Genomic DNA, 27,952 nt, shown 5'->3' on the forward strand with positions numbered 1-27,952 from the left:
ATAGTGCTGTAAAACGTCCAGCAGAAGTTAGTTTCTAAGAATTCAATTTTTGCAAACTTTTGAGTCCACACTCTCAATTCACAAGACAAAATTCACTGCGAGAAATTGCACTAAAGCAGTTACATTTTTAACATGGTACCTGATTATTGCTATCTCTTCCGGACCTAAAATTATGTTAACATATTTCTCCCTACGCAGTCTTAATTTAGGTTCTTCCCAAATTTGAATTGTTTTTATATGGCTTTTAGAGGAAGCATGCTTATCAAATCCTTACCCTTGCTTCAATGCTGACTGACCTTCAATTACAGAACTCTGTCACAGTGAAAGTCAGATCCCGTAGATTGTCCTTTAAAAACTTTCTACTACGATAACAGAATTCTTGGTTCCTCAAAACGGAATATTCTAACAAATGCTTTGTGTGACATCACTGAGGGAAACTTCGTTTGTTTTGCACCGAACTTTTTTTTAGGTACTCACGTAACTTGAATTGTACAACACTTTCGCACCCAAGATATGTCGCTTATGCAATGCAATTCGAGAGTGTAGTATTTGTACTTGACAACATGCTCTTAATACTATTTACTGAATCTTTATTTACTATTTACTGAACACCAGATATTCACAGTGACTGTTCACTTTGATTTTACTTGTAGATCATTGGTTTGATAATTTGGTCCTTCGTGTCGACGAATAATGTACTCATGGTTTCTATTTCGTAAAAATATTAACAAGAAATACCTATCACCTTAAAATTAAAACGGTTCTTAAAAATTATTATTATTGAGCCATTAAATAAGGCGAAGCTCTGTTGCAATTATTCCATTTATTTATATATTGTTGTCTTGACAACCTCCTATTGACAATCATATTTAAAAACTATAACAACCTATAGATATCTTCTTTATATCGATATTATATCTAACAAACTTCTTCTTCTTCTTCGAATAATATAGTTTAGTACATTAGTGCATATATAAAAATACTTTACGCCCAAATTTATAAAATTTACAATTGATAACAATATACAAACGTACCGTTGTATATTATGGCGCCCGACGGTCTTTTCTTTTTATTCATTTACCTAATAAAAAGAAAAAGAACTCTGGATCGTTTACTTTTAAATATTAGTCATTTGAGTTTTCGAATGCACCTCGTATACTTGAAAATTACAATTCATGTAAAATATACATATATATCATATTTAATTTTATAACAATATTATTATCATATTAAATTTCATATTTATTTTAAACTTTATTATCTTCATTTACTTATACATTTCAACGACGATAAGGCACATTCGAAATTTGATTTTCAAGTTGATTGATTTTAAGTCCTTTTTCGGGTCCATTAAATGTTTGTTACAAGTTATTAATTATTTACTTAGGCATCATGAAGAAGGTTTTGCAAAAGATGTATGCAATATTCATATAGTTGTTCATTTAACGAAAAATGATTGGATATATTTATATTATTAGCATATAATTCGAATGTAACAAGAGCACAAAAGTAAGAATTGTTTAAAATACAAATTCCTTATAGAAAACATAAATTATAAACTTCAATATATATCCTAGCATTACAAAGATGCTTTTAAATATACTTCAATAACATGCAACACGAATAATTCGATTAATACTGTGTTCTGGTATCACAGGAAAACGCATGAATATTATGAAATACAAATATCAAAGAAAACATAACATTAAGACATATGTGGCCATATTAAGAATCAATTTGATATATCATTTCGGACGCCCCTACATTAGGTTAAGTTACATGACCAATGAATTTGTTTAGGTTGCATTGAAAGACATTAACCGGAATACAGTCTTGCGCGTTATTTACATCTACAGTTCTTTGTTTCTTACTTTGAAAATTTTCGTCATCTATGGGATTTCTACGAAGTCTCCATCGAAGATTAGATCTAATGCTTACATGCTTCTTAGGTGAACGTAATCGTACTACACTAGGATTAGGTTGAGTCACACAATCACATTTACCGTTACTAATAAGGTTAGGTTCGGTTATCTTACCGGTAACACTAGGTTCAGTTTTCATTCGTTTCACTGGTAGCGAGATGTTGTGTCTATACCTATTCTTTCTATAATATTCAAGGTAATCTGTCCTGACAGGTTTCTGTTTCTTCTGTAGTTAGGCTCGGTTACATTACCGGTACATATGGATTTAACATCACCTTTTACATTGGGATCACACTTTAATCTCACATGGACACTTCGAACTTAGTTTGATTAAAGCTAGCATTGTATTGCACCATTGATGGATTTTCAAAACTTTGCTTAGATTATTAAAGTCAATGTACTGCATCACGTTCTGTGAGAACACCATCGGATTGCTCACTATTATCATATTGATCTTTTCGTTGAATGAACAATTCAACAGATTCAATTCAATCGACCAATCAACACAAGCACTAATAGGAACACACATTTTCTTTCTGCATTTCACGAATATTGGAATCAACTTACCTCCTGCTACATGAACCACAGGATTAATATCATGTTGAATATATTGTGAATACAAGCAATCAATAGCATTCACTAGACGAAAACGGTCGTACCTTTTCACACTTTGATGTATACCGACATCACCATTACACGTAGTAGCATCCATAAAACAACCAAAAGTATGCGACTGAAAGAAAAAGTTAGGATAGTCTGTTTCAATCAATACGACAGTATGCTTTTGTGAAAACTCCGTAAATTCCACTAATGTAGATTTAAAGTTTGCTTGCTCCGTGGTTTCTATAATGTCAACTGCGTCCTGAACTTCTGTAAATCTCTGTACTATCTTTTCCATATCTTTATCATAACGTCGAAATTTGGCAGCAATTTGTTGGTTCATCTGATTTAATGGTTCCTGTATTTGGTCCCACTTTCCATCATTGCGTTGCTGTAATTGCTCTAGCTTTTCAACGTTGCGTTGCTGCAATTGCTCTAGATTTTCATCAAAATGTTGAGCTTGATCTTTGATTTGTTGCGATATTTGTCTTAATAAGTCCATCATGTTGTCTGAAGAATTTGTTACTTGAGGGCCAATCGTTACACTATCTGAAGCACTCATAACGTTTCTATAGATAATCCGGCCACTTCTTAAAATGGCACAATTAATAATTGGCTCTATGTTGCTCGCTTCTACTTTACTTCAAAACGAACGATACAACTACTTCACTTAACTACTTCACTTCCCGTGTTTCGGCACCATATATAAAACGGTTCTTAAAAATTATTATTATTGAGTCATTAAATAAGGCGAAGCTCTGTTGCAATTATTCCATTTATTTATATCTTGTTGTCTTGACAACCTCCTATCGACAATCATATCATTTAAAAACTATAACAACCTATACATATTTTCTTTATATCGATATTATATCTAACAAACTTCTTCTTCTTCTTCGAATAATATAGTTTAGTACATTAGTGCATATATAAAAATACTTTACGCCCAAATTTATAAAATTTACAATTGATAACAATATACAAACGTACCGTTGTAAAATCACTATTTCTTTTAAGACGATTCAATTCGCCATGTAAGTTAATTCTGGAAATGCAGACTTTAGATAATCTACATAAACATCGAAATAAAATTATATACCTTGAGAATTTAAAGAAAAAAATGTTCAGATAAAGTTAGTTTGTTCCAAATTAATAAATTTCTTCGTTGATTCACTAGCTTACTGTGAGTAATATTTCTTGATTCAAAAATATGATTTTTTTTGTTCTACAATACAAGTACATTTGAATCTAAAGTTTATTGTTTCTGTTGCTATCTAAGATTCTGCAATAAAACTACTAACCAGGAGTTAGTTATAATGTTAATCACATTACATTTATGCAGGAACAAATGTGGTTTATAGTTTTAAAAATGAAAAAAAAAAAGTCTTTGGTTTATGCATGAATCCAAGTATGGCTTTATGAATGGTTGTTAAAAACGTCGTATTTTGTTTATTACTATGATCACCAGTGGCGTATTTAGGGGGGCTTCCGGGCTTAAGCCCCCCACCCCCGAAATCTTACTTACTAAAGTAAAGTATATGAAATAGCTTGCAGAATTTTCACATTTTCAGGCAAAGCCTCCCCCGAAAGTTAGCAAAGCCCTCCCCGAAACAAAATCGTAAATACGCCACTGATGATCACTCTCACCATAAATGTTTTATGTGTTTAGTGTAACTTAGTAAGATTCGAAACAACAATGATTTAGTTCAGAATTCTGTTCTGATGTAATTAATACAATATAAAATTTATTCTGAAAGCTTTTGTCAGTCAAACCACTGCTAGTGTAAATATCAGTGAACAATGTTGAGATTAAGTTAAAAGTCCCTCTTATTTAGGTTTTGTGGGTGTTTGTTCCCCCTCATTATTTCCAATACCTCAACCTTTGTCGAAATGACTAAAACAAGCACTGATCAATGAATGATATTTCTAAAACATATCAAGCGATTAGTGTTGATCATTCACTTGGGGAACACGACTAAATCTTGGGAGGAGGGAGCGGTCGCATTGTGTTACCCCCCGCAGCCACGGACCGGCAATATACATATTTTATTGTAATGCGGGTTAAGTAATATAAAACTGTTATTTTCGGTATCCGAGAAAAGCTGCCCTAAGAAATGTCTATACCCTTCCGCTTGCTCCAAGAAATTAAATCAATTTCATTGTACATTTAGAGGGGCATGCTTCCTCTAAAAGCCATATAGAAACAGTTCAAATTTAGGAAGAACCTAAATCAAGACTGCGCAGGGAGAAATATGTTAACAATTTTAGGTCCGGAAGAGATAGGAATGGAAGCATGCCATTAGTCATTTTCATTGTGCATTTTAGTAAAGTTTGCGTTTCTAAAGTTAAAACCCTGTAAATTGCTTTGCAAGTTTTATTATATTAATGGTCGATACAGGTAGAATAATCTTCCAATGTAGGATGGTGCCTATCAGGGCCGTAACTTGTGGGAGAGGCAGGGGGCAATTGCCCGCCCAGGAAAGCTCCCCGCCGTTCGAGGGAGCCCACTATAAGACAAAATTTTCTTACTCCATTTACGATACGAACATGAAATTATAAATGAGGCATCAAACAGGTTCACTACATTATATAAACAAAACAGCACACAAAAGGTAAATAAAACAAAAATGAGTTTGGGTCCATTTCAGTAATAAATATCTACTATTAGGGGTGCTAGAAATAATATTTATTCCTATGGTTTTGAGATTTATGAATATTGTTCCCTTAATTAGTGTGTCATGTATGGAACGGGCTCAGGGGCATAACTAACGGCCCCACAGACCTTGCTGTGCGGCAGGGCCCACAGGATATGGGGCCCATAAAGAATAAGAGGACGACGGAAAGAGGAGCCAATTTTCTAATTTTGCAGTAGGACCAATGTGATCTTAGTTACGCCACTTAATAGACCCATTATCCCATTTAAATAGGAAAATCATTTAATGGGCTTCTGCTGCCTCATTTAGGGGTCCAAATAACTTTTTCTAAAGGGCACAACTATTAATGCTTGCGCTTCCCCCCCCCCCAAGAAAAAATCTAAGTTGTGGCGCTGATGTCTATCTTCAGAAACCAAAGAGTGCTTCTTTCAATAGAGGAGGTCATTAATATTAGTAATTACTAAACCAGTGTGCGACTTTTCTCATTTTGTATTTTGTTAATCAAATTTAAATCAAGTTAATGAAGTTGAAAATAATTTTGTATTAAAAAAAACTGAAGCCTGAAAAACATGAACCTGATGAATTAAAAAAACTATGAATTTATCTCTGGGTGAAAAACTATCTATCATACGAAAAGTACTACTATCATACGAAAAGTACTATTCCTTACTGAGAAATTGGATTCAACGAATTGACAAAAACTTTCATAAATTTTAAATTGGGGTATCACTGGAGTTAATATAAAATATCCTATGATTTTTAAGTACAGTAAGAAATACTTCTCCATCTTGCGATAAGCAGTCCAAATAGTGGTTCCAGCCCGTGAGAAAATCCCATTTTACGAGATTTTTGGACAATAACTTTTCAATGACCGTAAAATAATGAGTCCTCCTTAATGTTGAAGTCAGTGTTGTCAAATTTTGTTGGCAGAAAATGCTTGCTCTTGCAGAAGTAATTTGCAATTCTCAAAAAATCCAAGAAACGTAAATCATACTCTGATATTATTTTTTTAAAAATAAAATAATTAACGGAGAAAAGTTAAATATGAAATGAGAAATAACCAATTTTGGAAACATGCAAAATGACCAGAATAATATCTTTCTAGTATCGTTACGTTTATTTGAAGATGGTCGTTCAAAGGAATTATGCAAATATATTTGTTTTCACCAACATCTTTTACCGTCTATTTTAACTATAGAAAATACTTATTGATGAACTAACGTTATTCGACAAAAGTAAAAGATTGAAATTTATTCATATATTGAAGAAAGCAAGTGACATACAATAATTTGATTTTTCATATTTAGTAATTTTATTTTTTTAATTTTTACTCTTTAGTTTGTGAGACTATTTGCTTCTTGAATTCAATTTATAATGTTTAGATTGACATCTCTGAGTTCAAAATTTCTATATTTCTAAGCACAGTGTATCTACAATAAAAAAATTCCAATTATATATATATAAAATATCACAGAGCTCAATTTCTACAATTGTGATTATATCCTAATTGTTTGATAGTACATTTGTCAAGAACTCAGATTCTTCGCTCTTTAGCGCATTTACATTCTGAAAATGAAATGAAAATTTGTTTATTTCTCCTTTTAATTTTGCTTTCACTACTTTTGATACTTTTATCCTCAAAACTGTCACAAGAAGGGCGAGGTAGAGTATTTGTGCTTACATGTACTTATGGCATTTTTCTCATTGGGTGTTGTCTGATAGTGTACTAAAAGCCTCTAATTCCCTTCTTCTCTCATAATACTATAATCGGAATCGGCAAAAATCAGCCACTTTCGTTTATAAACTTTGTTTGCTAAAGTGTGGAAACGGTATTAGAAAGCAAGAAGTACTTTTCTGCAATCACTTATGCGTACAAAGGATATATACCATATGTAGTCTAATTTCTCTGCTAAAACTGTAAGTAGCAGAAATATGCAATACCATTAGAAGAAAATATTACGTTACAGAAACCAAACTCTTTCGCATGGTATTTACATGACATTACTTATTCCTCAAAGTAATTTCAGTTAAAAAAAAATCGATTGAGCATTAGAGGGTTACACCACATAAGATGAATATATAGGGAATAACTTGTGACAAAAACTTGAAATTAAGGAGAAATCAAATGGAGGTTCTGTACGCTGTGAAAGGAGAACGTTGTACAGAGTTGCCAAAGTTCCGTGCAATCCCGATTTCGGAGAATCTGACACACTTCCTGATGTAAATGTCTCGACTTTAATGCGTTTTAATTAAATTTATTATTATTATTATTATTATTATTATTATTATTATTATTATTATTATTATTATTATTATTATTATTATTATTATTATTATTATTATTAAGTGTTCTGTCTTTTCGGCAGGTCCTTTCCTTCTTGAGTTTCACTTTGGGCCTGGGAATCTTTATTCCATGTTTCGCGATTTTCAGCTTCCTGTTTTAACTACCAACATTTTCTTCTATTTTTCAAATCATCGATCAGTTATGTTCTTCTTCTTCCTATCCCTTGCTTTCCTTCTATAGCGGTATCAAGAACATAATTTCTTCGTAAGATGAGTCCAATCCAATTGGAGTCAATCCATTCTAAGTGATCAAGCATGTGTCGCTCGACAATCTCCAAAAAAAAAAAATCTAATTTTTTCATGAATGTTTATCCTATATCAGAGTACTTCAAAACCACAATTATTTTTTTTTTTACAACATCCCATGGTGACACAGGGGCTGGCGTCATTTTGCGTTTTTTTTTTTTTCAATTTAGGCGTTTACATTGTTTTGAATATCTCATCATGTATTTGTCCTAACAAATTGAAAATTGCTGGACGTCTCCAACTCATGCAGAGCGAAAACTTTGATATCTTAACATTTTTGCTTAAAACCTCTTGAAGGGGGTAAAATCAGGGTCTGCAGTAGCAACATTTTTGGACATTGAAAACATGTTTGGGAATAGGAAACAACTAATGTAGAGGTCTGAATTTGTGTGTGCATGTAGTCCGGGGACAAGTTAATATACAAAAATTTACAAATCTGTAGCTGCACCCAAAGGTCTGAAAAAAAAATCGTAAATTTGGGGAATTATGCCAATTTAGCATATTTCACTGTTCAATATCTCTAATGGGCCTGGATAGAAAACTCTGAAATTTTGGGAATAGTTAGTTCTTTAGTATACCATAACACACAACAAAGCACATTTTGTGATTTTGAGCAGAAGGGATCAAAGTACTAAGTAACGATGTTATACTCTAGGGCGTGTTTTGTTCATAAAATCTATTAGAAATTTGTCAGTGTTTACAGCGAGTAAGTGTTCACTGACTTGAGAATGTAGATCAAAAGAAAGGACAACAGTCTCTTGCATGAATTGACAGTTAAAACAAGAATAAACATGATCAAGTATCATTGATATAATAAGCACCAAGAGCAAAGAATACTTACGGACTTTTTTTTTTGTCAAAGGTGCAATTTGACTTTCCTCGCCTTTTGCTGATAGCGGCATTCTTCACCAGTGCTGCAGTGGGTCTGATAAGACAGTGTTACAACTAGAGGAAAGAAACGAGCTTGGGAGCCTTGACTGGACTAACCATTCATCCTACTTTATTTTACTTCACAACAACAAATTTCCAGTAGATTTTATGAACAAAAGACCTCCTAGAGTATAACGTCATTACTTCATACTTTGACCCCCTTCTGCTCCAAAACACAAAACGCACTTTGTTGCGTGCTATGGTATAATAAAAGACTAACTAATGCCAACATTTCAGATTCAATGTCCAAAAGTGTTGCTTCTGTAGGCTCTGATTTCACCCCCTTCAAATGGTTTTAGGCAAAAATGTTAAGAGATCAAAGTTTTAGCTCTGCACGAGTTGGAGACGTCCAGCAATTTTCAATTTGATAGGACAAATACATGCTGAGATATTCAAAACAACGTAAACGCCTGAAATCGAAAAAAATTCAAAATGGCGGCAACCATTGCGACGCCATGGGATGTTGTAAAAAATAATTATTTGTGGTTTTGAAGTACCCTGATATAGTATGAACATTAATGAAAAAATTAGATATTTTGAAAAGGGGAGCGGCAATTTTTTTCCTCGATCACTTTGCATGGATTGACTCATTGGCGTTTCTACAAAGGATGGTGGCTAGAAGCGTTCTCTTCACTCCTATCCGTTTTAAAACATTTTCGTTTTGAGTGTATAACGTAGATTTACATTTTTATTCCATTTTGTTTTTGTTATTTTGCGTTAGTATAGCGTAGAACGTTCTTGTGTAACACATTTCATAGTTTTTATGTAATAGGTATATATGTGTGGAAAATAGAAGAGGTTTCAAAATGTACTTTAGATAAACGTGTTGTAATAAATATATATATATTTAAAGCAATATAGCATGCTTAAAGGAATATTTTGATGTGGTATTATTTATTTAAGGTATCAAATGAACACGTGCTCTGTCAGACATATCAAAACACAGAAAGGAAGAGTTTACTGACGTTACTATTATCAAATCCCATTTATGTGATGCAGACAATTTTGTTAAATAATTAATATTTTTCTGGACAGAAAAATACTGCATTAACCATTTTCTTGTGCAGAGACTCCGAATGAAGAAAGAATTAAGCACTGTAGCAATCCCTCACCTATAGACACCTATTAAACGACTTTATGATTTTGTTAAAACAAGATAAGGCATCAATACTTAACTGCTTGTTTCAATCTGGGAACATAAATTTAAACAATAGCTTTAAGAGTCTTTCCGATAAGATTTTAAGTATTTTTTCCTTTTTGTTATGTGGCTTTTTGCCGTAATTCAATGCAATTTTTCAGTTTTTGCCCCACGATTCTGCCATGTTTGTTAAAGAACATAGTGATGATGAGAATGAATAAAATGGTGGAGTGAAAAATGTGAGAGGAAACAGGATAACCTCGAGTAAACCCACACACACGAATTTTGTACATCACAAAGTCCACTTGGTGTGAGCTGGGATCGAACCAGGGACCCCACGTACTAGAGGTGAACGCTCTACCACTAAGCTACCGTGGCTGCTTTTCTTACTGTAGATTTAGGATAAACCAGACAATACCTAAGGTCTCCGATTGTCTGAGTGATATTTTCTAAAACTTTATCAATGGCAACACTGGAGTCCAGTTCTAAGTTTGGGTTAAGTATATAGAGTGAAATTTCAATTTCTAACTTAATAGGGCAACATTAAATTTAAATTATATTAGCTGTTTTTATCTTTCGTTTATATTTATCTCTCGTTAGTATAGTAATATTGTTTTTATGTTCGTTTCTTTTAGGCTATGCGTTTTTTCTTCTTTCATAATCTTTATGATTGGATGCAAAATGTCATTTGAAATACATCCACTGTTTTGAATTAATGTTCTTATTTATTTTAACCTCAATTGTTGCCCGTATTTTTTATTTTTTCATCTTTCCTTCTGCCTTTACTACTTTCATTCATCAGACAGAATTCTATGCAGTTGTTTGACACAATGTCTCGCCACATATGCTTTCTCAACGTAACCCTATTTATATGCTCTGATATAATTTTTCATAATTTCTTGAAAGGTTCACCAAGAAACGAGTTTGTTCCATAAAATGTCACTTACATTTACATTTTATTCTATATATTTCCAGATTTCATAGCCATCGTTATCGTCAAGATATTCTGCCATTATTGGCAGGTAACTTTTTCTAGTTTGTTTTCGCGTACGATTTTTGTTTTGATATCGCCCATTAATTATTATCTTTTTCGCCCTCTCCCTATTTTTCCTGCCACCATATCCTCTAGCACGTCCTTCATTACAGGTCCTTCTTAACTAATGTCCCAACCTGTTTCTCTTCCTCAACTTAAAAATATCTAAAATTGATCTTTTTTCCCTGTTATTTATAACACCCTCTCCATTCGTTTCCCGCTCGGTCCAACTAATTCTCTGCATTCTTCTCCACATCCACATTCCGAAAACTTCCAGTCGTTTTTTATTATTGTTGCGTAATGTTCATGTTTTTGGCCCATATAGTACAATGCTCCACACGAAGCATTTTATGAGTCTTTTTCTCAACCTCTTTATTCAAGATTCTACAAAATAGTATTTTCTTCTTCCTAAAGGATTCTTTCGCCATTCCTGTCCTTACTTTTTATTTCAGTTCACATTTCTTATCATTACTAATAATACTACCCAGGTATTGAAAACGTCATCTGCTCTATTTTCTCCCTTACTACTTCTATATTTGATCTACCTTTTCGTTCCAATCCCAATGGCTTTTGTCTTTCTAACATTTATTTTCATTCCGTATTCTTCACAACTCTTCCTCAAATTTTATAACGCCTTATTAATTTTGTCTTCAGATTCTGCAACAAGCACCATATCACCTGCCAACCATATACACCTAATTATTCTACCTTCTACTGAAATGCCGCCTTCATTTTGAGGGCCCTTTTTCACTGTCTCTTCTACATAGATATTAAATAATGTAGGCGAGACACAGCATTCCTGTCGAACCTCTGTTCCAATTACACTGCCCCCTTCAAACACTTACTTGTTGGTTCATATATAAGATTTCATAGTAGTAACCTATTTTTAACTTAGCTCACTTCTAAGTATTCTTTATTTAAATTGCGTAGCAATTATTGTGGATGGGTGGTAAACAGCCTATAAGCAAATAGCTTTCAAACTGTTTAGAGGAAGGGACTACATGTTTCGGGTGGAACACCCTTGGTGGTTGGTGAAGATATAATAGCAATCTGCCAAGTAGACTGGCCAACATTTATTGGCTGAACTAGGGGCAGGCTGCGAGAGACTAACCCGCCCCAGAGCTTATCTAAGTTGTAATGAATTACAAGTTTAACCCTCTTGATTATTCTCCCACCGAAAATTTCAGAATTCCAAAATTAATGTGGTAAATCCATCTACCCACAGTTACCAGAAAAATGCATGGCGAATTGCCCCCTTTTCCCCTGAATGCTACCTACAAGTACAGTAATTAAAGCGAGCATTAGTAAAGTTTCTATTATTATCTCGATTTACATTTGTGAGAGTCTGTCAGTCCATCTGTTCCACGATAACTCTCGTAAAACTTACCCGACTTTAATGAAACTTATATGTGACTTCCTTCCACTTGCAGAAATATTCCTATTATTGGGGCTGCAATCCATCTATCGTCCGTTCACGTTCATCCATTCGTGCGATTCTTCGTGATGTCACTCAACTAGAGGCCATGGCGTTCAACATATCTGAACCAAATTCCAAACTTAACGTTTTTATAGGATCCTCTAGGGATTTTTAAAAATATTTCCTTCCTACTCCTAAAAATAAGGGTAGTTTATTTAAGGGTCAAAATTAAAAAAAAATCATATTTTCTCAGAAACTGAACTAACGATTTTGTTTATATATTTTATGAACCAGTTTCCCAGAAACAATCTCATTATGTTGTACAAGTCATTTCTCTGGGAAAGAAAAGACAAGTGGTGGCTTGTTCTTGGAGTTAAGTTTTCGAACAGTTTTCTCAGAAACGACTCATGTGATTTTGTTTGCATTTAATAAATAAATACTTTATTAATAACCCGACAATATAGTATAACTAATTTGTGCTGAAAAGGCCTACAAGGGATAGTATATTCTTGGGTGTAAGATTTTTAGGACGATTTGTTTTTTTCAGAAACGACTGAGGCGATTTTCCCCACATTTCATAAAGAAATGCTTCATCAATATTCTAACAATATTGCATAAATCATTTCTTCTTTAACAATCTACGAAAGATATGTTATTCTCGGGAGAATTTCTTTTCGGAAGATTTTTCTCAAAAGCTACTCAAGCAATATTGTCCATATTTCATAAATAAATGTGTCATTAATAACTCTAATATTGATGAATTATGCCTTACGAGAAAAAATGATCACAAGTGGCAGTTTACTCTTGAGAATGAATTTCTTTTGAGACCACTTTCTCAAAAACGAATCGGGCAATTTTCGTCATATTTCGTATATAAATATTTTATTATTGTTGTTGTAATGTTGCATAAATCACTACAATGAGAATATCCACAATGGGTAGTTCACTTTCAGGATGAAATTTGTTTTGGCAATTTTGTAAAATACATGCTATTTTGTTATTACTTTAAAACAAATATTGCATTAATAACCCAAAACATATGCCGTAAGTTATTTTTAATGAAAAATCTCAGACGGGGTAGTTTACTGTACATGTGTTTGGGGATAAGTTTTTTTTTCAGTGAAATTTTTAAAAAATGTCTTAAAATTTTTGTTTCTATTTTAGAAGAAAGTGTTTCATTAATAGCTTCAGTACTGCATTATATAGTTTGAGGAATTTGAGCAAAAAACTTTAGTGCGGTGTTCCATACCTTTTTATTTCATAATCATTTACTTGGGTTAATCATTCGTTTCTTTTAGCCAAAAGCGCATAATCGTAGAACGAAAAGCTGCAAGAAAAGAATGATTAGCATTATTTTTCATTTCGCACACAGTGATATAAAAATTTCAGATGTGATTGTAATAATGCAGAGGTTTTTTTTTATGCTTTCTGCTTGGTATGCATACATGTTTGTATGCTCGTATATATCATTTCTCAAATGCAGTTTGCGATTTTGTAGAAAAGCACAAGAAAAGCTAGTTCTTTCAGAATAGTTAGATACTGTATAGCTGTACAAAGAAAGAAAGCAAGAAGCATCTTCTGAAGGCGAAGAGAAGACCATTTCTGTCATCAGCAGGAGAGAACAGATCACCACCACTCCCCATGCGCCATTTTTCTTTCGTTATGCAAGGGGATAACAAAAGAACTAGTTGGCGAAAACGGAAAATAGAAGATTGTGGGATCTTACCTCCCATACCCACTCTTTTCAACCTCCAACGAAAATACACAGACACACACTTCAATCGTGCGGAGATCCTCTACTTCCGGTGAAAGTACTGCTTAGAAGGGAGTTGAAGAGGTCGTACATAGTCAGCCATAGTTGTAGTAGCTCTAAGATCATCATGACTTTGCTTTCTGCCCTAACAACTGTCTATGCAGAAACTGCCTTCCCCCCTCGAATATACATGATCTTCCCCCCCCCCTCGCCCCAAATGACCTTAGAGATATACCCTTCTTTTCTTGCCTCGTCGGAGTGATTGCTCGTCTAGGAACTTGGAAAGTCAGGCCAAAAACCAAACGAAACGATCTTTTCTCTTCATGTATACGAAAAACGCATTTCGAAATCATCATCTTAAGCTTTCCCACCCTACCACTAACTCATTTCAATCCATCCCCTTCTCTCGAATTGTGATTTCCCCGAAAGTCTGCCATTCTTCTTGCATTTTTTTCCCCTATATCTTTTTCTTTCCCTATTTTCTGATCTCAGATCAACCTGTGACTCCCACGGCGATTCGCAACATCAATTTCATTTTCATACTAGTCCACAGGCAATGACGCGTAAGCGTGGAGCGACAGTGACGGAGAGAGAAAATAATAATAAGAAAAAAGAAAGTCACCCGGGGGTGGAAATCTCTGTTTCGAAAACTAGGGACAGTGATAGAACAAGGGGTCGCTGAAATGGATTCATATATAATAGGATTGGGAAGAGAAGAAAAGTGATTCTATAGTCTTTGGAACTATCTATTTATAGAGCCGATAGCGTCACGAAGCTATAACCTAAATACATTATAGTTTTTTTTTTCCACACGTATATGTTTGTCATTGAGAAGTTAATGTCTATTAGAATTAATGTGGCATAGAGTTCATGATCACGAATCTCTTGCTTGTCATGCATAAAAATAAGCTTCATTCTCTATCACATTTATGAAGATATGGTAAAGTATATGATAGCTTTCATGGTACAAAAACAGATGGTAAAAACTATATATGTACGGTTGCAGTAGTATCTATAACTCTTGTAACTACAACTTTAATCCTCTGTTTTTTAAGTTGCGATATATATCTGCATTTACTTGAATTCAAAATAGTACAATGGCATAACAGTGGTACGTAAAACTCAAAGATTTTTCAAAATGGTACAACTAGTATTCTTCAAAGTTCTTTTAGCATACATCGTTTGTTTTGTTATAAAGTATTAGTTAATAACTTGTTATAAAGTAGTTTGTTGATACTTTATAACTCGTGTAGTTATAACGTTAGTTAGGAGTGTACCCTAACAGCACAAGATGTGCTAGACATGTGCCATTTAGATGTCCCAGCTACTTTTTAGGTACCCGACACTTGGCACATATAATATTCATGTGCTAAGTATGTACTTCAGCTACCTACAGTTTTAGGTACTTGTTACACCTAATTGATAGTTCCAACTATGTACCACAAATATAGCATTTATGTACCTGGCTCAGTTTCGCACTCTAACATTTATTTGTTTCTATGTCGTCACTTGGGACATATATCTGTCATGTTCTAGGTACGTCTTTTAGGTACTTATTGTTTCAGATACCCTAACAGCAGAAGATGTGCTAGGCATTCGCCATTTAGGTGTTCTAAATTCATCTCCTACATTTGATGCATTTGTTGCTTCTTTTTGTAAGCGATTGTGTACTAGAAGCAATAAACGCATCAACTTTATTAGATGGCAACTGTAGCCGATCATTTGAAAGTGAATATGGAAGAACCATGAAATAAAAGAAATAGACACTCGTCAGTTTGTTATAATATTATATGGCGAACAGATTTCATCTGATCCCAAACGATTATAGTCGAATATTTGCGGTTAAAGGAGCACTCTGATTAGCTGAATGCAAACGATCTCAATAATTTATCCTTCTACAAGCGACGTTCTCTTTACCGCATCTGTGTCCAAGTCAGAAAAGCACGTGGCTAGTAATCCAAAGGTTAGTGTTCGCACTCACCCTAGGATAGCCCTACGTTTTTTTTTTTTTTGCTTGTTTAGAGTTTTGATTAGACTCACCTTAATGTAAACACCTTACGCATATAGGCGATTAAACATAATAGGGGGAGTAATTTTGTGGTTCATTGACGCTTACGGCATGGGGAACATACCTACAACATACTAGAGACGTTCCTCAGAGACATGTCAGGCATGTGCCTAGGGGCGGACATAGACTGTGACTATCACTTGCTATCCATGTGATTTCTTTCTCAGAAGTATGTAAGGCACATAGTGGATACATACCTGAGGAAACATGATAGGCATATGCCTGCTATGTAATTGTGCTGTTAGGGTAGTTACTAGTGTAGTTAGTTAGAAGTGTAATTACGGCATTTTAAGCAAACTAATAAGTAGATCGTCAAATCATGAAAGAATCTGGTACCCTGCCTTTAGCGGGAGATTTAAATTTATATGCAAAACGTTAAGCAAAGAAGAACATTATATAACATGATATTCTTCCACAAAATAGTTAATATTAAATTAGATTTCAACGAACCGATTATGAGCTTTCAAATAAAGGTATCGATTGAATACACATGTAATACCGTACACAATTTTGAAGACCTTACGAAAATCACCTTTTTTGTACTTACTTTTATTTATAATCGTGTCATTTTACGTCAGTTATGCTAATGTCCTTAAAAATGTCAATATAAATAAACAGAGCGCACTTTTCTAATCCATTAGAATCCTAACTTTCTAAGCGACTAATTCATTTTCAAATATTGGAACTTGTTGGAGATAATAATGCAAATTTAAGGAAGTTGGTATGTTGTATATTTAATTTATAATAGATTTAATATTTTATGTATGTTCACCTACGAAATACTTTCGAAGATCCTGTACTAACCTTTTGATTAGTTACGTTGATTACTTGTTTATCAATTCATAGTTTTGTTACACATGGGTGCATGGAAGGTTTGTTAACTGGCTGCATGTAATAAAGAGTTCTTTAACGTTTACTTAATGTATTGAGCTTTATAAAACTGTTATAATAAACATATTATCTGCCATTAAGAGTCTATCTGCTACTAGAAACATTAACAAGGAATACATGGTGTATATTAGATAGTAAGGGCTGTAATCATTGAGTCAAGAAATTAAACAAGAAAACAGACGAAGGTCGTAACTTGAATTTTGTAACGGTTACTTCTCAGATTTACGTATCTTCCTGATCTGTGTAGTACTTTTAAATATAGTCCATATTCAACATAGAAAAGTAGCATATAATCCTTTAATTGAGAAATTTGCAAATTTTAAAGAAAAGTCAAATTCGTATTATTATCGTATCACGGACAACCAATCGATGGACCTAAAATTGAGCTGAATAAAATGATATATGAGTGAGTGTAAATCCTCATGAGTAGATTTTGAGAAAATCGCAAGAAAGAAAAAAAGCTATTTCTTTCAGCAGAAATGAATATTATTGTCGTACAACAACCAAGTCACCAATCAAGAGATGAAACTGAAACCTGAGTATACACTCATCAAATTTCTCAGTATGACAAGTATCATGATAAGTGGTTTAGTAAGCAGACGAACCGTACTCAATTCTATTAATGAGATAGAGTGCAAAATTATTATAAATTTTTAAATTTTATTTATTTATTTATTTATTTAATGTTGTTTAACTCTAATTTTGTCCGAAGATAAGACATACAACAATTGGTTGATCATAATCCGAACTGAAATAAATGACATGCTGCACGGTAAATTCTCGGTCGTACTTTTCGAGAAAAATCTAAAAAAAAAAAAAAAAAATCGAACTTGTGAGTTGATAGAGTACTCGTGTGTCGTTTTATTTCCAAAAATAAAAACAAACTACTTTATTCTGCAGGAAGAGTTTATCTATTTATTTACTTGCGAAGTATGTTTAGTACAAGGGGTCTAGAAGCACGCAAAAAACACAAAATTTACAGGAAAAATGAATGATACAAGTACTTAGAAGTAACATAACGTAATCAAATCTAACCTAACCTAAGCTAACCTGAAGTAACCTAAACGAACCTAATATTAGTAGAAATAAGCGAAATTATATCATTTTTTGGAAAATTATGCGGGACCCCTACACCAATGTAACATAAACTAACCTAACCTACCCTAAACTAACCGAATGTGGACAGAAATTACCAAAATTGTAACACTTTTTTTTTTTTTAGAGAAAAGAGTTGGACCCCTTGTGCTAAACATAGGCCTTACTTGAAGTGTATGTTAAAATAATACAACGTTAAGTTGCAGTATTTACTCCTATTAGTGTTTCACCTTAGCTGACTATACCCGTAATTCCAGTGGCACAAATGCACTTTAAAATATATACCTCTACAAATGCCATTCCGTTACGTTACATGTGTTAGCTAGCCAATTTTGTTTCATTGGAACGCAGCAAAGACAACAGTAAGAACGCAGTAAGCTCCTCCTTACACGATTTTGTTTATCCGGATACTCCTCCTATATGCCTGAATCATTCGTAACAAAATTTGACATGGTGACTCGAGAGCGCGTGCTAGATGTTGCAAGGGATCGAGTTCCTCAATCTGACACACCATTGAGAAATAAGAAAAACTGGATCTAAGAGACACCTGAACTGTTTTTCACGAAATTTGATACGGTGATTCAAGAATGCGAGCTGATGGTCGTTAAGGGTTGCATATCCAGATGAGGCATACGATTCAGGATTAATCACCGAAAACCAGGATGTTCATATACTTAACATTGGTAAAGCATTTGACGTGCGAATTCTCATTCTAAACAGAGGAAAAATAGAATTTACAATACTAAAAATAGGGCGGAACCCTTGTCGTTTTGTTCTGCGAACACATTTTCTTCAAAGCCATTATGCTTTTCGCTGATATGCCAAATTCAACAACTTTTGCATATCGTGTTCGTTCAGGAAAACAATTAATGCACTAAAACTTTCTATAAATAATCAATAAAAATTGATCGCTTTCCACCAAATTTGCAATTAATACATACTTAGTTTTACTTTTGTGAGTATTGATTATTAAGGTATTTCCAAGCATCAATCATTTGCTGGTTGAAAGAAAATTTTGGTCTTTGAGGTTCTCACAAAAATGGAGTAGTTTCAACTCTGGCTTTCAACTCTTCACTTAATCAACACTGTCAGTTCATCATCAAACACATACTTACTCAGGAAAAACTTACAAAGATAAAGTGAAGATATGGCAAAATGGAGATATAAACAAAATGAGGACGACATAGTATAGATCACGTTTAGCACATACAACCCACATTGAGTACAGAAAACAAGGAGCGGAGAGAGAGGATTTTGCATGATGTCAAGGGAAAGTGTTGAAAGGAACGGTCTTTTGTTTCTAGTCTCCACTGGGGAACGGTCATGGTTCTCGAATTATGCAAATGAGTGAAATTCAAGCCTGAATACAAAGAAGGTTAATGAGACGCAGCGTCGATTGCCCGAGTGATGGACGGTCTAACTCTTCCTGATTCAACGAAAAAAAAGTGCAACAAAAAATTATAACGAGATAACACCTACTAAACTGCCACCCCAAACCGGCGAACAGAACTATGATAATATCCTACGCTAAATGAGAACAGGGGTGAATTTGTTTTCATGTTCTCCCTTAGTAGTGAATTTGCTAAGTACAGTAAGTGTAGTAAATAATTAAAAAAAAAAGCAGTCTGGAAAACATTTTGTTGTAATATTATTCATTTCTCATTTTTTGTATAAATTAAATTTTAAATCACTGGAAATCAGCAAGTGAAGTTGTGCTGAAATCACATTAAAAATACTCTGATTAATTGCTGTTTTAATTACTACACAAATTCATGTTATTTTAGTGGCAGATTAGATAATGAATCAATGTATATTAGAGTTGCAGCGTCAGTAATCAAATTCAAACAGGATGTAAAGAAAAGGAAGCAAATAGGCAGGAATTCTATGCAATAAGTTTCCAGTTAAGCTAACCAAGATTCTATATGAGAATTTAGCCCAGAATTTGGCAATCCTTTTTATTTTATTTTATTTATTGGCAACGTTATAGTTTTGTGTCATGCTGTGTGGCACTACGATTCTAGAACTAACCAAAGATTTTCCTTTTTCTTCCCTTATTCATCTTTTAAATGTTGCTGCTGATACAAATTAACTAGATCCGGAGGTGGTAATATGCTCCTATAACTCAGCTATCTTGTAGGCAAGATATTGTGGTGGGGATAGCCCTATATTGCCAAAGTTGATAGTGAATAGTATGCACACACCAACGTACCAGATTCAAGCCCCTGTAGTGGCTTGGGCTCACATTATTAGTACTCTCTGTCTTTCATAACCTCGGTGCTATATAAAAGGACCCAAAACACTTGAACTTAAAATAGGGGTTATGGTGTATCCGTGATAAAGCGTTCACTTTTACTGCGAGGGAATCCCATGACATGTAAGTTTATAGTGGACAATATTGTGTCCATTTGGTTTTCTCTGAGTACTTTCATTTCCTCCCATATTTTCATTCTACCAAATTCTGTCGTAATAATTCACGTTTTATTAGTCATCCTTTTAGTCTAAAAAAGGCATAAGTATGGGCCGTTAAGCTAGAAATTACATTTCGTTTAAAGTTAACTAGAATTTTCGTAAAAAGTAAACTGAAAGTACATATTATGTATGTGAAAGTATGAATTGATGCTTTTTTTTTTTTTTTTTTTTTTTTGGAAGAAGTATAATAGTATTCAAAACAAATTTCTAAATTTGCACTACTCCTGATAAGCTGTCTTTATTTTGTTTGTAAAATTTCAGGTGTAAAATATGGCAAAATTAACCCTAATTAGTTAAATTTTTTTTTTAAAACTTGTTGCTAAGTTAAAACAGTCGAAAATGAAAACTAGTTCAGGATTTTATTTTAGTACAAATTGTTCCAATTAACTACTACTACCTAATTGAATGCCTGATATCGATAGCTCAAATAAAGTGAAATGAAATCTCAATTTAACGTCCCATGCTCTTTACTCTAACGGAGACGATAGTTAAATCAAGTCAATGATGATGGAGTAACTAGTGGAATGAGAATGTAGAAGGATCCAGGAGTATCCCTAGAAAACCCACGGATACGATGTGCCCACTACAAACTTATTTGACCGAAAATCGAACCAAGGACCCCACGCACAAGAGGTAAGCACTGGCCCATGTGACCCATGTGTTCCCTATCGCCAACTCAAGAATTAATGCTTCAAGTAAACATGTATTAAGTAAGAGCTACTGTGTTACTGGATGTACTGCATGCATTTCACTGGATGCATTTCTTAACACTGGCACATCCACATGACATCCTTAACGTTTTATGATATGTTTAAGGAAATGAGTATATACACGAGAACCAGGCCCGCAACTAGTCACAGAGGTTTCGGGGGGGGGGGATGAATATGTTAGGGGGCCAAGTCATTAAAAACCCTCTTACATATAACTAAATTGTGTTTTTTTGTATTAATAACACAGGAGGCCACGAAAAGTTTAGGGAGGGTCAGGCCTCCCTAGCCCTTCCCTCTGGTTGCGGGCCTGACGAGAACACGATAAAATAGAATTAATACAAAAGTTGGCCATTATTATGAAATATATTTAAAATTGATTTTTCTTCAGTTATAAAATAAGCTGGTCAACTGCGAATACAATGGGAAGCAATTGGGGATTGTTACTTTAATAGGGAAATATGATACATGTCTATTTTTTAGAACAGAGTTTTAATGATTAATAATTTCTGAATATCTGTACCCAGTCATGGCGATAACGGATCCGCCGACTTCCTCAACCCGACTCGACTAGAGTTTGTTTTCAACAGCGTTGCCAACAACATCTAAAGAAAATAGACTAGATGAGCTTCAGAAATAAGCTCTTTTACGAAAAAAAAAAAAAAAAAAGGCTAGATTTTGAACTGTTAACCCATATTATAGATTTTAAACCCCTTTTTCTGTATGTAGGATTATAAGTGAGTTATAATACAATTTGAAATGATGAATTTTATTCGCTGAAGACTAACAGGCAACATACTGTATATGGCTTTAAATTACAATAAAATTCATCAACTACTCATCTGATTTGTGGAAGTCAACAGGCATGTTATCAGTTGAATTGAAATGTCATTATCGATGACGTTCCAGCTAGCCGAAGCGCTGGATTTGGATACGCCATCATTGGATTGTGGATTGATTGTGTAGATTGCCACACAAGCAATACTACTAGAACTACTGCTACTACTTTCGGCAGTACTAGTACGGTTTCGATACTACTACTTTCGGCATGTCATAGTCCTTACAACGCTTCTAATTTCTCCGTACACCCACACGAATTGCCATGATTACATTGAGTGTTTTCAAGCTAATTATATATCCTATTTGTTTCCTTTAATAATCTAAAACAATCTCCGTAGCTTGAAGAACCGATCAGTTCCTAAATTTGTATTAGAAAACTCTCATTCTTGCAACGAAATGGGAAAATTAAAATAATTAAAAAGTAGCACACTGAGTCGTTACAGGAGCGGCATTAAAATCCTTTCTGAGACGACAAATATTATCAAGTATCTGTAAATCAGTGGGTGGAGAGAGAAGAAGAAAAAAAGAAGAAACAATGGTTTGTTGCGTAACAAAAAACCCTCAGTTAAGAGCAATCAATTAATACGAGTATACATAATGACAAATAGGATTATTTTTTTACAATATTTACACTTGATTCTCAATGAAAATCAAGTGTAATTTTAAAATTAATTTAACGGCTAATAAAAAGGCCAAAGTGGCAAAAGAGTTTTATAAAATAAGCTATATTTAACGCGGTAAGCATTTCGTAGAATTGTATGGCTAGATGCCTGTCCTACTAGGTTAGATTTAGCCAAAAATAGGCTAAATTGGCATTACTGGTTTTCAGTTAGAGCCTCAAGCACGACTTTACTGTCAAGGAGTACATTTTACTAGAACTCTTGCTAATATGAACACTTTGTTACCAATGCAAAAACGAATAGCCATGATATCTGTGAGAAAAGTTTACTCTACTCTTCATACCTTCCCTCAAACTGAAATCATGGGCAGTATGCAAAGTGGTGGACCACCTATACTCTCCATCCTGACCGGTAGAGTCAGCTTGTATGAACATCAATGATATTAACAGAAAAATACATCCATTGAAGTCCATTTCCCGGAAATATCTTCACAAAATATTAAGAAGAAATATTCAAGCTAAGTTATAGCTTTAGGCTCTCATTAACACCAATTAACTTTGCACCAGAAGCAAAGTAAAAACAGTATAAAACAACGAAGCACGCAGTAGTGCTACGACAAACAGTGAAGGGGAAGAAGATGCCATTCGACAAATGAAGTAAACAGTCACACTCAAGGGCGCCCATGTTATTGTTTCCAGGGGATACAAGTATAAACGAACTCTCAAATTTTGCGGTAACTATTCTAAAAAATCTATTGGGTTTTCGATCTTCCAAAGCACAATTTCCCATAGAGGGGGCCAGCGCCCCAACTTACACCCTGCTGGGCGCCGTTGGTCACACTCATACTTTGTCTTTGACCAACCTGTAATTGGAGCATACTTGATTAAAGTCAAGGAAGTATTAGCAATAGTTCCCATATATCAAAAGAAACCGCCAAAACATCGAAAGAAAAAATAAATCAAATCTTTATTAAGCGTATAGCGCTTGTCATCTAATTTCTAATGAAATTTCCGATAAAGCCAGGGTAATAATTAATAATGAGTTTTTTCTTTCTTTTTTTTTTTTTTTTTTTTTTTACTTACAGTTTCTTTTTACCACACCGTGTGGTATTCCGAAACTTGTGGTTTAATAATTATAACACTCTAACTAACTAACTCTATGGCCTGTGGAACCCGGAGGTTCAATGCCGCGTTCACAAAAGCTCTCCACTGACTTCTATCCTTAGCTAACTGCATCCAGTTTCTACTTTGTATTCCAATCTCTGCGAGATCCATCTTAATATTGTCCTCCCATCTTCGCCTAGGTCTTCCTAGTTTTCCGATTGGTCTTCCAGTCAAGACTTTGAAAGTGTTTCTACTTTCTTCCATTCTAGCTACATGACCCGCCCACCTAAGCCTCCTAGACTTGACGACCCTAACAATGTTGGGTAAACCATATAAATTATGTTGTTCCTCGTTATGAAGTTTCCGCCATTCCCTTTCCTCTTAGGTCCGAATATTCGTCTCAGGATCTTGTTTTCAAATACTTTCAGTCTATGTTCTTCCCTCAGAGTAAGTGACCATGTTTCGCAGCCATACAGAACAACAGGCATTATTGCTTTGCATATTTTAAGCTTCAAATTCCTCGACAGAATTCGCTACGACAAGAGATTTTGAACCGAATAGTAACACGAATTCCCTGATTTTAGTCGACATTTAATTTCTTCGTGAATGTGATTTTCCTCTGTTAAATAGTCCTAGATATTTGAAAGTATCCACTTTATCAAAAGTATTATTTAATATTTTAACGCATCCATAATTTGCTGTATTCCGGTCCCGACGCACTTCAGTGTATTTAGTTTTCTCTGCATTTACTTCTAAACCCATGTCCCTGCAAGCGTTTAGTAAGATCTCTGCATTTCTTTCTATTGTACTCCTATCATACCCTATTAAATTTACATCATCAGCATATGCCATAGCCTGGTGAATACCGTTCAACTGTAGGCCCTGGTTGCTATCTTTGATTGAAATGTATTTCTGCACGAGCTCTATTCTTGTGTGTCTTGACGAGAACAGTGTGGACAATACGTGTCGTATGTCTGTGCAAAAATAAGAACAGTTGTGATTAGCTGATTATTTGTGTACTGTTATAATCTGTTCAATCAGATGTGAGTTTTGAACGTTACAAGAAAAAGTGAAAATTTGCGTTATATCCTTGAAACAATTTTAGAGAACACAAAGGACCATTTTCATACCTTATAAACGTAAGGCTTTACACACACACAGATACCGTAAATATTTTCCACCTTCGTTGCAAATCGGTGCCGAAAATAGGATAAGGTATTAGTGGTGCCAACTTATAATTACTTTCACCAACCCGTATACAAAAAAATAAAATAAAATAAAATAAAATAAAATAAAATAAGGTTTTATTTCTTGCAACGGCGAGGTCATAATGTTAATCGCAGGATCCATATCAAAAGATCACTCACTCCTTGATATAGGTCTATGTTATCCTTTTTTGTTTTAAGGTGATAAACAAATGTTGTAACTGAAAATAATTTATTTCGGGCAATTCCCGTTTGAATACATATATAGTTAAAGGGGAGATGGAATCTATTCTTGAGATATTAAATCAACACCAAAGAAACTATGATCCTCTTTTTCTTACCCTATTTCCTGTATTATTTCTTGATATACAGACAGAGATGGACGGATATAGGCGTTGGAATAAGGCTTTCATTATTTAAGATAAAGATCTAGGGTCATTTCGCAGAAAAATATCCAGGGTCATTCGCTAAGTTTTTCAACACAAATTATTTTGAAAGCTAAACTATACTAATACTGGAAATGTTACTACGAAACAAAACAATTGGAAGAAATACTTTTAGACTTTTAAACTATGCTATGCGTAAGCATTTGATGTCTTGTATAAAGGCTATGTTTATCCGTCTGTCCGTCTGTCTGTCCGCATCAGAGTAAATACGCTAAGACATAGTAAGAATCGGGGTCCTAAAATTGTTTTTTCAAATCATAAGTGGTAGAAACCAATCATTTCCTGTTTCAACGTTGATCATTATAGGGTAAAAACAATAATAAATAACGGAAAGAAGCTATCGTAGAAATCGAGTCAGCACCCCAATAATACATTTCTGCTTCAACGGTATACTTCCACTTTCAGTTCAATACCGCTCTAAATAAAGTAGAGACAGTAAAAAAAAAAAAAAAAAAAAAAAAAAAAAAAAAAAAGCGAGACGTGGGTTTTTGTATGGATTAAGTGTCCTATGATGAACTATCATGTCGACTTCTATTCCTCTATTTCAGTAATTTCCAACTCCAGAATGTACGATTTAAGAGTTTAATTTTACGACCAGATGCAGGAGAAAAAGGACAGATTGAGCAAGAAAGGAGAGGGGAATTAAGCAAAATGGAATAACGGGCCGTTCATATGTGACGTAATGTTATTGTTTAGCAATTTTTATTTCTTCCGCCCCTTTGCCACATTTCGTAACGCAAGGCCGAACTCATCCTCCTTCCTTTGTCAAGTAACGCTTTTTTGATTTTTCACCAATTTTGCTTATTTTGGGAGTTATTACAATAAACAAATCTAATTTTAATAGCAGATATTTTTGTTGTAAACTGCTTTCATTCTGAATAAATTTGTAGGTTTTAACCGCTAAAAAATCAGTTTTAGAAAATGGTAGTACCGTATTAATATTTTAACCTCATACGGTTGTTTAATTAATCAGTCTTAATTCTTCTATATTACATACTGTCGTTTTCCCAAGCAGATCGCTCCCATTCTTTAAGGTCACGGATGATTCGCCAGGAGAAAGTACTGCCAAACGATGCTGGTGAAACAGAATCTAAAGAACTGACATCGACTCTTTCCTGGATGCAGGATGCTTCCTGTATTTGAAGTTTATTAGTGTCGACGCTGGAAAGAAGTTATCTTTCTTGTCGACCACAGATTCGAAGTACCTGCCCACATGGAGGAGCAGGGGTATCTCATTGTAAGCAAGCTTTTGAGCATCTTCTTTGGGCTTTGGATTTATGTTGACCCATTTTCAAATTTTGCTTGTCCTAAATCAGTGTCAGAATGCGAATAAACTCGATTTCTCCAGGAAAATTCAAAATCCAAAGAGCAAAAATTCAGTACGAGATGAATATCCGATGAATTCTGTTTTTGATATCCTATTTTGCTTCACAAATCGTGAATCGATTCGTCGCGTGAATATTATTTGACAAGAGGAAGTTTCTTCTACTTTGCTCCTTAAAGAATAGAATGGGTTTCTAATGGTTCGAATCAAAAGTCATTATTCATATTCCCAGAAATAGGGATACGAGTAGCAACGCGAGATAATTTTTAAGCGGTAGTTGTGCTACCTAACATCTCCAGAAAAGCTTCGTGTGCCGTAAATGGAATGCGGTGATAGTCACAAAACGGATCGTCTGCCGTAAATGGAATGCGTTGATAGTCACAAAACGGATCGTGTGCCGTAGATGGAATGCGGTGATAGTCACAAAACGGATCGTGTGCCGTAAATGGAATGCGGTGATAGTCACAAAACGGACTTTTATTGTACTGTAATTCACGCAGAAAACTGTAAATGTAATAATATGGAGCATGCAATTGGAAGTGACTATCCTATAGCCCTTTGGGGTACTTATGGTACAATTTGTACCATAAGGGTGTTTCATGGTATATACATTGCGTTATAACTCTCCTATTTGTTTTGTTTTGTTTTTCAAGTCCAGAGGCATTGTAGAAGACCGTACGTATGGTTTCACACTTTCCTGCGTCGAGACATAGGAGGTGATGACGTCATAATTCTAAAATATATATTTTCCTTTATGTGTTTTCTTTTTCGCCTATGTTCATTATTTTTTGGCGGGCTTATTTTTGCACATAGAAGATTGAAATTTTGCACAAACATTCAGCCCACCGAGTAGTATTTACCATATTTTTTTCCAGATTTCTGCGTTAAAACAGGGGGGATCCAGAGAGGCAAAAAGTTGAAAAAAGGGAGATTTTTACCAAAAAGGCCCTTTCTTCGAGATTTTCCCGCCTTAGATACATGATGGAGACATGTGAGTGGTAACGCCTGAAAGGTAGTTCTATTCTGAAGAGAATGATGTGCAAACCATGATCCTAGGGTAATTAGGGATGCCTCAGGGAATGTTTACAAAATATCCCTCTGTATACGGGAATATGGGACATTGTCGGTATATATTTTTTCGGCGGGCT

The sequence above is a fragment of the Thermobia domestica genome, chromosome 10 (assembly GCF_964235325.1).
Source record: "Thermobia domestica chromosome 10, izTheDome1.hap1.1, whole genome shotgun sequence".
Lineage (NCBI taxonomy): Eukaryota > Metazoa > Arthropoda > Insecta > Zygentoma > Lepismatidae > Thermobia > Thermobia domestica.